This window comes from Lampetra fluviatilis, chromosome 1 (assembly GCF_964198595.1).
Source record: "Lampetra fluviatilis chromosome 1, kcLamFluv1.1, whole genome shotgun sequence".
Lineage (NCBI taxonomy): Eukaryota > Metazoa > Chordata > Hyperoartia > Petromyzontiformes > Petromyzontidae > Lampetra > Lampetra fluviatilis.
The window spans coordinates 11221830-11228911 of NC_136275.1; the positions used below are offsets into that span (position 1 = coordinate 11221830).

A 7082-nucleotide genomic window follows, 5' to 3' on the forward strand; every position below is an offset into this window, starting at 1 on the left:
CTGCTCAAAGTCTCGTAATGCAAACCTATTCATAGTCAAATTCAAAACTTGTTACTGTTCTTTACATCTTCCAGTTTTTTAAGGGCACTGCTGTGTAAAGTGTGACCTCCAACTGCTAAACCAGTCAATATTTCTGCCCTCTTTCTCTGCTCTGAAGATAGGCGATTGTCTAAAATGTCAGCTCATTATATATTTTTCTAATATAGGGCAGACATGGTGATGAAATCTGGATAGTTTAATTTTAGATTTACAGCAGAACAACTTAAATGGCTGGTCTATGTTACAGGGCTACAACTCGGACAGAATGCCCGAGAGAGTTTGACGGAGATTGATGGACTCATCATAGTTATGGGATGAGTTAGAACTAGATCGCTGGATGCATTTAAAAGAGAACTCGAGATTCAAGAGTTTGTCATAGATACAATCACAAGGAAAGGCACAATGAGCATTTGGTTATGATGTCTACCTGAATACACCCCTCTCTGAGGGCCAGTCAAACTCCATGTGGCTGTTGCTTTAAATGCCCAAAGATAAAAGCCCTGTGCTCTTGACACTGAACCGAACATCCGTGAGACACATAGGTAGTAATTGTGAAATCTTGAACTCGGGTTAGGAGTGCTCAGAATTTTAATGCCAATTTGGATTAAGTGATAACTTGAATATAGGATAATGTAGCACCTAAACATGTGACTGCTGGCTGTCATAATATACAAAGCAATACTGTACAGTTTTGTGGGTTAATATCCATTGTATTGCACAAGAAACCATGATAGCGGTTGCCATTGAAAATGGGAGAGGGACCAAGATATTATAATCGCCTTTGCGATGATTCCTATGCGTATACTGCACATCCTTTGGTGAATATGTGATTAAAACTTCATATTCCATATCCAGACCATTTTGCATATGTGGTCAACACTTATAATTTTTTTTAGAAATATGAATACTGTGATTGTGGATAAGACTGATAAAGCAAATATTTTATCAGAGCTGGACTAGTCGTGTTGTCCAACTCATCGAATAACAGGACAATATTTAGAAAAAACTGTCACCTCTTTTCTCACAGGTGACAGTATTGTGCAATATCATCGGCATCATCAGCCCCAACACACTGGACGCAGCCTGTAGGGGTTTTACCGCCTTCGTGCTACCAACATTTTCAAAGGGGCTCGAGTAATCGACCACAAAAAATGAAGCCAATACATTTTTTGTTTAACCATGCTAGCTCTAGATTGTATGTGGAGTGATGGCATGACCATGCATGCGGTATTACACAAAAGAACACTATAATTATAGTGGCCTTTTCATATGTACGCATCTTGCTTACAAAACAGAGACCAATACTTGAGAAGGGTGGTTAAAGCTTTAAGAATGTATACTTGACTCAAGACAATTAAATAGAAAATGCTGTGAAACTTTCACTGTAACAGTGTCCCAGACACAGTGCACTTTTGACCATCGTGTCTCAATCTGTCATGGGCCATGTCCACCCTAACAGCAAATGAAACATGACATGCAACCCCCCACCCTCCCTTGAAAAATTAAATTGAAAAGTCCCTTCTCACAGTTTTCATAGCGTTCATAAAACTGGTCACCACTATTACGACAATTTTGGAAGCTTGTCAGAGTCAGTGGGGGGGGGGGGGCAACGAGAGGGGTTTGGTTGCACAACAGGGAGTGCATTTGATGTCTATAAATATGCCCCCCTTGAAAAGTTATTTTTCTCAGTTCTCATAGAGTTCATGACTGAGAGGAATTCCGACTGGTCACTACTATTGATATGACAATTGTGGGAGCTGTTCAGAGTCAGTGGGGGGCAGGGGTAGGAGGTGACTTGCACAACAGGGAGTGCGTTTGATGTCTATAAATGTATATGAGGGCTACAACACACTTCACAAGATATTAATAAAAAAATCAGGACCCCTGACATCTTGGGGACCTGCAAAAACAACAGGAGTGGAAAAGTTGGACAGAAAGGAAAGGCTTGACAAAAAGGAAAGTCCCACAGTGCTAGAAGATCGCCGTAAGTTCGGTGTGAGCCACACCTCCAGAGACAGGCAAAGACTTCCATAGTTTAGGGGCAGCAATGGAAAAAGCTCATGTCCTCCGACCATGAGTTCAGTGAACCTCGGAAGGTATAGGCACGCCATAGCAGTTAAATAATAAACTCCTATCTAGGGCAGGTGTACAGACATGCTTAAGCAACTACATAGGGTCCACATTGCGCAATATGCCATAGTGATCACTTTGGATTGTATCGGCAACTTAAATTAAAGCCAGTGCCATGCACGGAGAGTGGCCATAATATACTTTCAGCGTCCCATGCACTTGAGCAAACGTGCCACCACGTTCTGCAGTACCTGCAGCATCCGGAGCAGGCACAGTGGTAGCTGTTAGGTAAATCGCGTTTTTGTAGTCCAGGCTACTCGGCATGAAGGCATGGATTAAGTTTTCAAGATCTGGAGTAATCGGAGCTGGAAGATTAAATTTCTGACCATCACATTGACCCGGGTTTCCATGGACATGGACTGATCAAAAATCACTCCGAGATTACTAACTTGATATGGGCTGGCCTAACCCCACTAATAACTGGAGCTTCAACTCGGCCTTGCCAAACTTACAACTTCCTCTCCAAACCCACACCTATCCCCTCTGTCTTGTCAGGGTTCAAACCCACATAATTAGTGGCCATCCAGGTAGTGACCTCAGTCAAAATAAGACGGAGAACGCACCCCCTGGAAAAAGGTGAACGAGACACAGATCTGTGTATCACCAAGTGGCCTGCTTTATACGTTGAACCAGAGCAGTGACAGTACACAGCCCTGAGCCACACTAAATGGTGTGGGAGTACAAGTGTAGTGGTGTTATTTCACATGGACAACTTCTTATTTTCTCCTGTGTCACTTTATTCGTACAGAGCTCTACGCGTTCAACACCACGCGTCTCCGTCGCAACTCTTTTACTGCTCGTCTGCTACGCTCCGCTCGCTCTCTATCGCTCCGCCAGCCTGCTACGTTGCCCTCTGCTAGATTCTCCACTGCCAGCCTCTCACTATACACTCCGCTAGCTTCTCTACTGTTAGTCTCTCACTATACACTCTGCTAGCTTATCTATTGCCAGTCTCACTATACACTCCGCTAGCTTCTCTACTGTTAGTCTCTCACTATACACTCTGCTAGCTTCTCTATTGCCAGTCTCTAACTATACACTCCGCTAACTTCTCTACTGCTAGTCTCTCATGATACACTCTGCTAGCTTCTCCATTACCAGCCTCTCACTATACACTCCGCTCGCTCCTCTGCTGATAGCTTTATCACACCCACACTTAGGATTCCGCTAGCTTGCTATATACTATGCTAGCTTCTCTACTGCTAGCCTTATCACACTCACACTTAGCATTCCGCTAGCCTCTCTACTGCTAGCATGTCTACCCTCACTCCTCCAATCTTGCCCTTGTCTCCAGTGGGGGATCAGCCAACACCGCTGGAGAGGACGAAGTGTGGAGAGCGGGGTCCCGGACTTCTCTTGAATTCACTCTTGTCTTCACTCCAACCAACTCAACTCCTATGCCTCACACGTTCGCCTTTTATCCCCCTCCTCAGTCAGTGCCCCCAGATGGCCCTCATTAAGCCGGCGTCCTCCCTACGCCTCTTGCACGTGTTCTCCCCCTCATCGCCACTATCTCTCGCCTCTATGGCGCCTCCGCGTTTGCATTTGTAGTCATCCAACCACTGCCTCTTTCTCTAATTGCTGGCGTCTCTCTGTCTGCTGTCACCCAGGCCACCTGCCTGCACCAGTTTATCCTTAGCTGACCTCACTGTCTGCAACCCCGTACATAATGCAACTGCTGTTTGCAAACCCTGCACGCGTTACACCACTACACAAGCATATGAGTAGGCAACCAAAACCAATGTTTTGCTCTGTGCCTGGAAGAAATTAGGAAATCCTTTGTAAGGTAGTTTCCCCTCTTCCCGCAAGGTTCTTCAGGCCATCTGTATCCAGTGACCAATGGTGTCAGAAGCAGCTAAGAAGTTTAGGATCACTACCCTGCGCAGCTCACCCTTGTCCATCAACTGGAGAAAATCATCCGCCATTCTATGAAACGGACTGAAACCCGACTGAGAGATATGAAAAGAGCAGCAACCTTCGAAGCAACGCTAAAATTGCCGAGTCACTGTCTTTTCAGTTACCTTCACCAAGAAGAGGAGGGTCACAGTTGGGCAATAATGTTCTATTGCATGATTCGCTAACCTTAGTTTCTTGAGCAAAGGTTTCATGCCTTTTGAACACTCGGTAACACATTGCCCTCTCACAGGGATGTGGGATAATACAAAAAAAATTGACATGATACCTGCCCTCATTGTTTTACCAACGAAGAGGGATGCAGGACCTCACTACAGGCCATGGTTCTCAAACTCAACAGCAACTCCTTCAGGGAGAAATAAGTATGGATCCTCCACGACAAGATATGCTATGGTGTCAAGGGGCAAAAGGACTGGTTTTAACTATGGAATAATACCTGCTCTGATCAGGTCACAGCACTCAAGTAATGATTCTAATTGACAGATTATGCAGACCAGACGAATCAAGCTGTCCACCATCTGGGACAATTTTACTCGATGGTTCTTTGGCAAGATTAATCTCCACATGAAGAAGATATATTATCTTTGGAGAATTACTTTTTTTATTTAACCGACCATGAACAATCTTGAATATTCTCCAGAAATGCTCTTCTCTTTACACCGTTTTTTTTACAACACCCTATATTGCCCTTTAAACCATGAGATGCTAAAGGATCAGCGAACAAGGACTACTAACCATTTTGAGAGCCAGTTTGGCAATGGTTGAGGACATAAGCTGGTTATGCCCGCAGTTCATCGTTATCAAGGGAGGTGGGGATGGAGTACTGGCTCTTGAGAGTGTCTAGGAACCACAAAGAAGGTTCATTTGAATTATATGGACAGATATAAATGTTAAATGACCCACCACTCTATATCTGAGAGTCCTCTGATTACAGTCAGTATGTACTGTACTATGACATGGCGAGACTATGCAGAGAATGTTAATTTCATGTATCTGAATGCCATACCCTGCGTGAAAATCGGGGGGAGAAGATAAGAATGTTCATGCGGGCTACCCGCAACATACTGGGAAAACCCCATTGATCACATGGAGTCCAAAGTTCTGAAGCCTGGCCGTTGCCCACGAGATGTACCCATGAGTTGAAGTCACCCACAAAGATGGTCCTCAGCAACTCCAACACAACTGCAGACTCCGCGCCTGATAGCTCAGTACATTTATAGCTTTCCACTTCCCACTATAAGGCCAATTTCTACTCCAATTTCTATGGAACTTTTCCATCGAATTTTGAAAAAAAATTAAAGGTCATGTAGTTCTTGAAACAATGTCATACCTCTCCTGGTTGAGAATCACTGCGTTAGAACATATGTTCCAAAGTACAACAGTTAAGGTGCCTGCACCTACCACTGTGGTGAACCAACAAGAACGCAGCCAAGTTCGTTGATGTCATGCAGTTTTGTAATGATCAATGTAGACAAATACAAAGATCCTCAGTTTCGCATTAACAATCTGTTGGGGAAAGTTCTGAGCACCTATGAAGGCCAGCACGGCACACGAGGGTGGTGGGTGGCCAGCACCATGCCGGGACGCCTTTACCTCCCCTGTGGCGATGTGTACACAATGCATCAGGTACTCATTTGAGGCTGAGTCGACATAGGGGAGGCCCAGAACCGATTAAGATAATCGTCACTGGTTTTGGCCCTGAGTGGGAATCGAACTCGGGTCGCAGTGCGCTAACCATCATACTACCACTGCCCACATATAGACAAATATGCACACACACGTGCACTTCAATATCCGGAACATGTTTATTCTCTTGAAGGTAAGAAGGCAGCATGAGGTTGTCAAGAGCAGCAGGTTACTGGATATGTGAATTGTCATGTGTCGACATTGATATACAGACTTCTGACCTGGTAAAATACAAACTGGAGTTCAATTGAACCATTATCGAGCACAGGTGGGACACAGGAATTCCCTATATCACTAACAGCTACCTATTCGCACATGGTAGCTGTTAGCCTGGAAATGTCATTCCTCTTTTTCAATTGAGATAACTTAAAACGCTCATTCTTACTGATGTTGCTGACTGGTATCTGAGCGCTTTTGAGGGTACATTAGTGTTTATTATTTGTATTTTTATTCACTTTATTAAAAAAAAACATCTATCTACGTGACTGACACGATTCCTCAATCTTAAAAAAATGTATATACAGTATATATATATATTTTTTAAAATATAAATTCCACTTCGATCGCAATTTAATCATGTAAAAACCTTAAACCGAAATATCCCGACAGGATTCGGTTTCGAGCAATGGGCCTTTATAAGAGACACACGAGCGTGTGTATAGCTCGTAATGTTTAGTTCGTTCTTATACGCGCACACATCACTACCAACCAAAAGCCCACCGCCACCCCTCCCCCAACCAAAGTTACTGTGGTCAAGTGACACGGAGTTCGAACTCTGTTCACTGCGCGCGTTGTCGTGCAAGTTGAGTGTTAATTGCGCACCCGCGTTGTCTGAGGTTCACGAACGGTCTTGGTGCCACTCACCCAGACCACTTGCGGAGACGCCGGCTGATTGTTTGCCTCCTCCTCGACTCGCCCTCCCCTCGTCACTCACCACCAACTCCCAACTACTACAGCGGTAGTCGACCGAACGCTAAGACGTTGTTGGATAGATGGCTCGGACGGAGTCTTTCTTGGGCGTCCGATTTTTCGCCTCTGTTGGCGGCGGTGTCGCTTCTCCGTCTGGCGGTGTGGGGACGCGGGCGAGCAGCTTTTAAAATAAACACCTATCCCGCGTTAACCATTAACCCGCATCCCTGCCTCGTCGGCAGCAAAGGTCGCTAGATACTTGGACGCTACCACAACCACCAAGCTCCTAGAGAATCACACCAATCCCTTTCTTTGGCGAGCGTCTTTCTCTCTTCTGGCCAAATTTGGTTATGCGAGCTGGCGTTGGTGGTGGCTACTGTTGATGCTTCTACAACACGCGTGTG

At 44.9% G+C, this 7082-nt stretch overlaps 1 protein-coding gene across 1 annotated transcript in view; it reads right to left on the reverse strand.

Moving 5' to 3' along the window:
- The window catches only part of LOC144936511 (phosphatidylcholine translocator ABCB4-like), a 17091-nt gene extending 10275 nt beyond the window's left edge, over positions 1-6816 (reverse strand). Inside the window, exon 1 of the mRNA XM_078863642.1 lies at positions 6634-6816. The gene's annotated coding sequence lies outside the window, so the exon portion shown is untranslated. The remainder of the gene's footprint in view (positions 1-6633) is intronic.
- Positions 6817-7082: the final 266 nt, after the last annotated feature.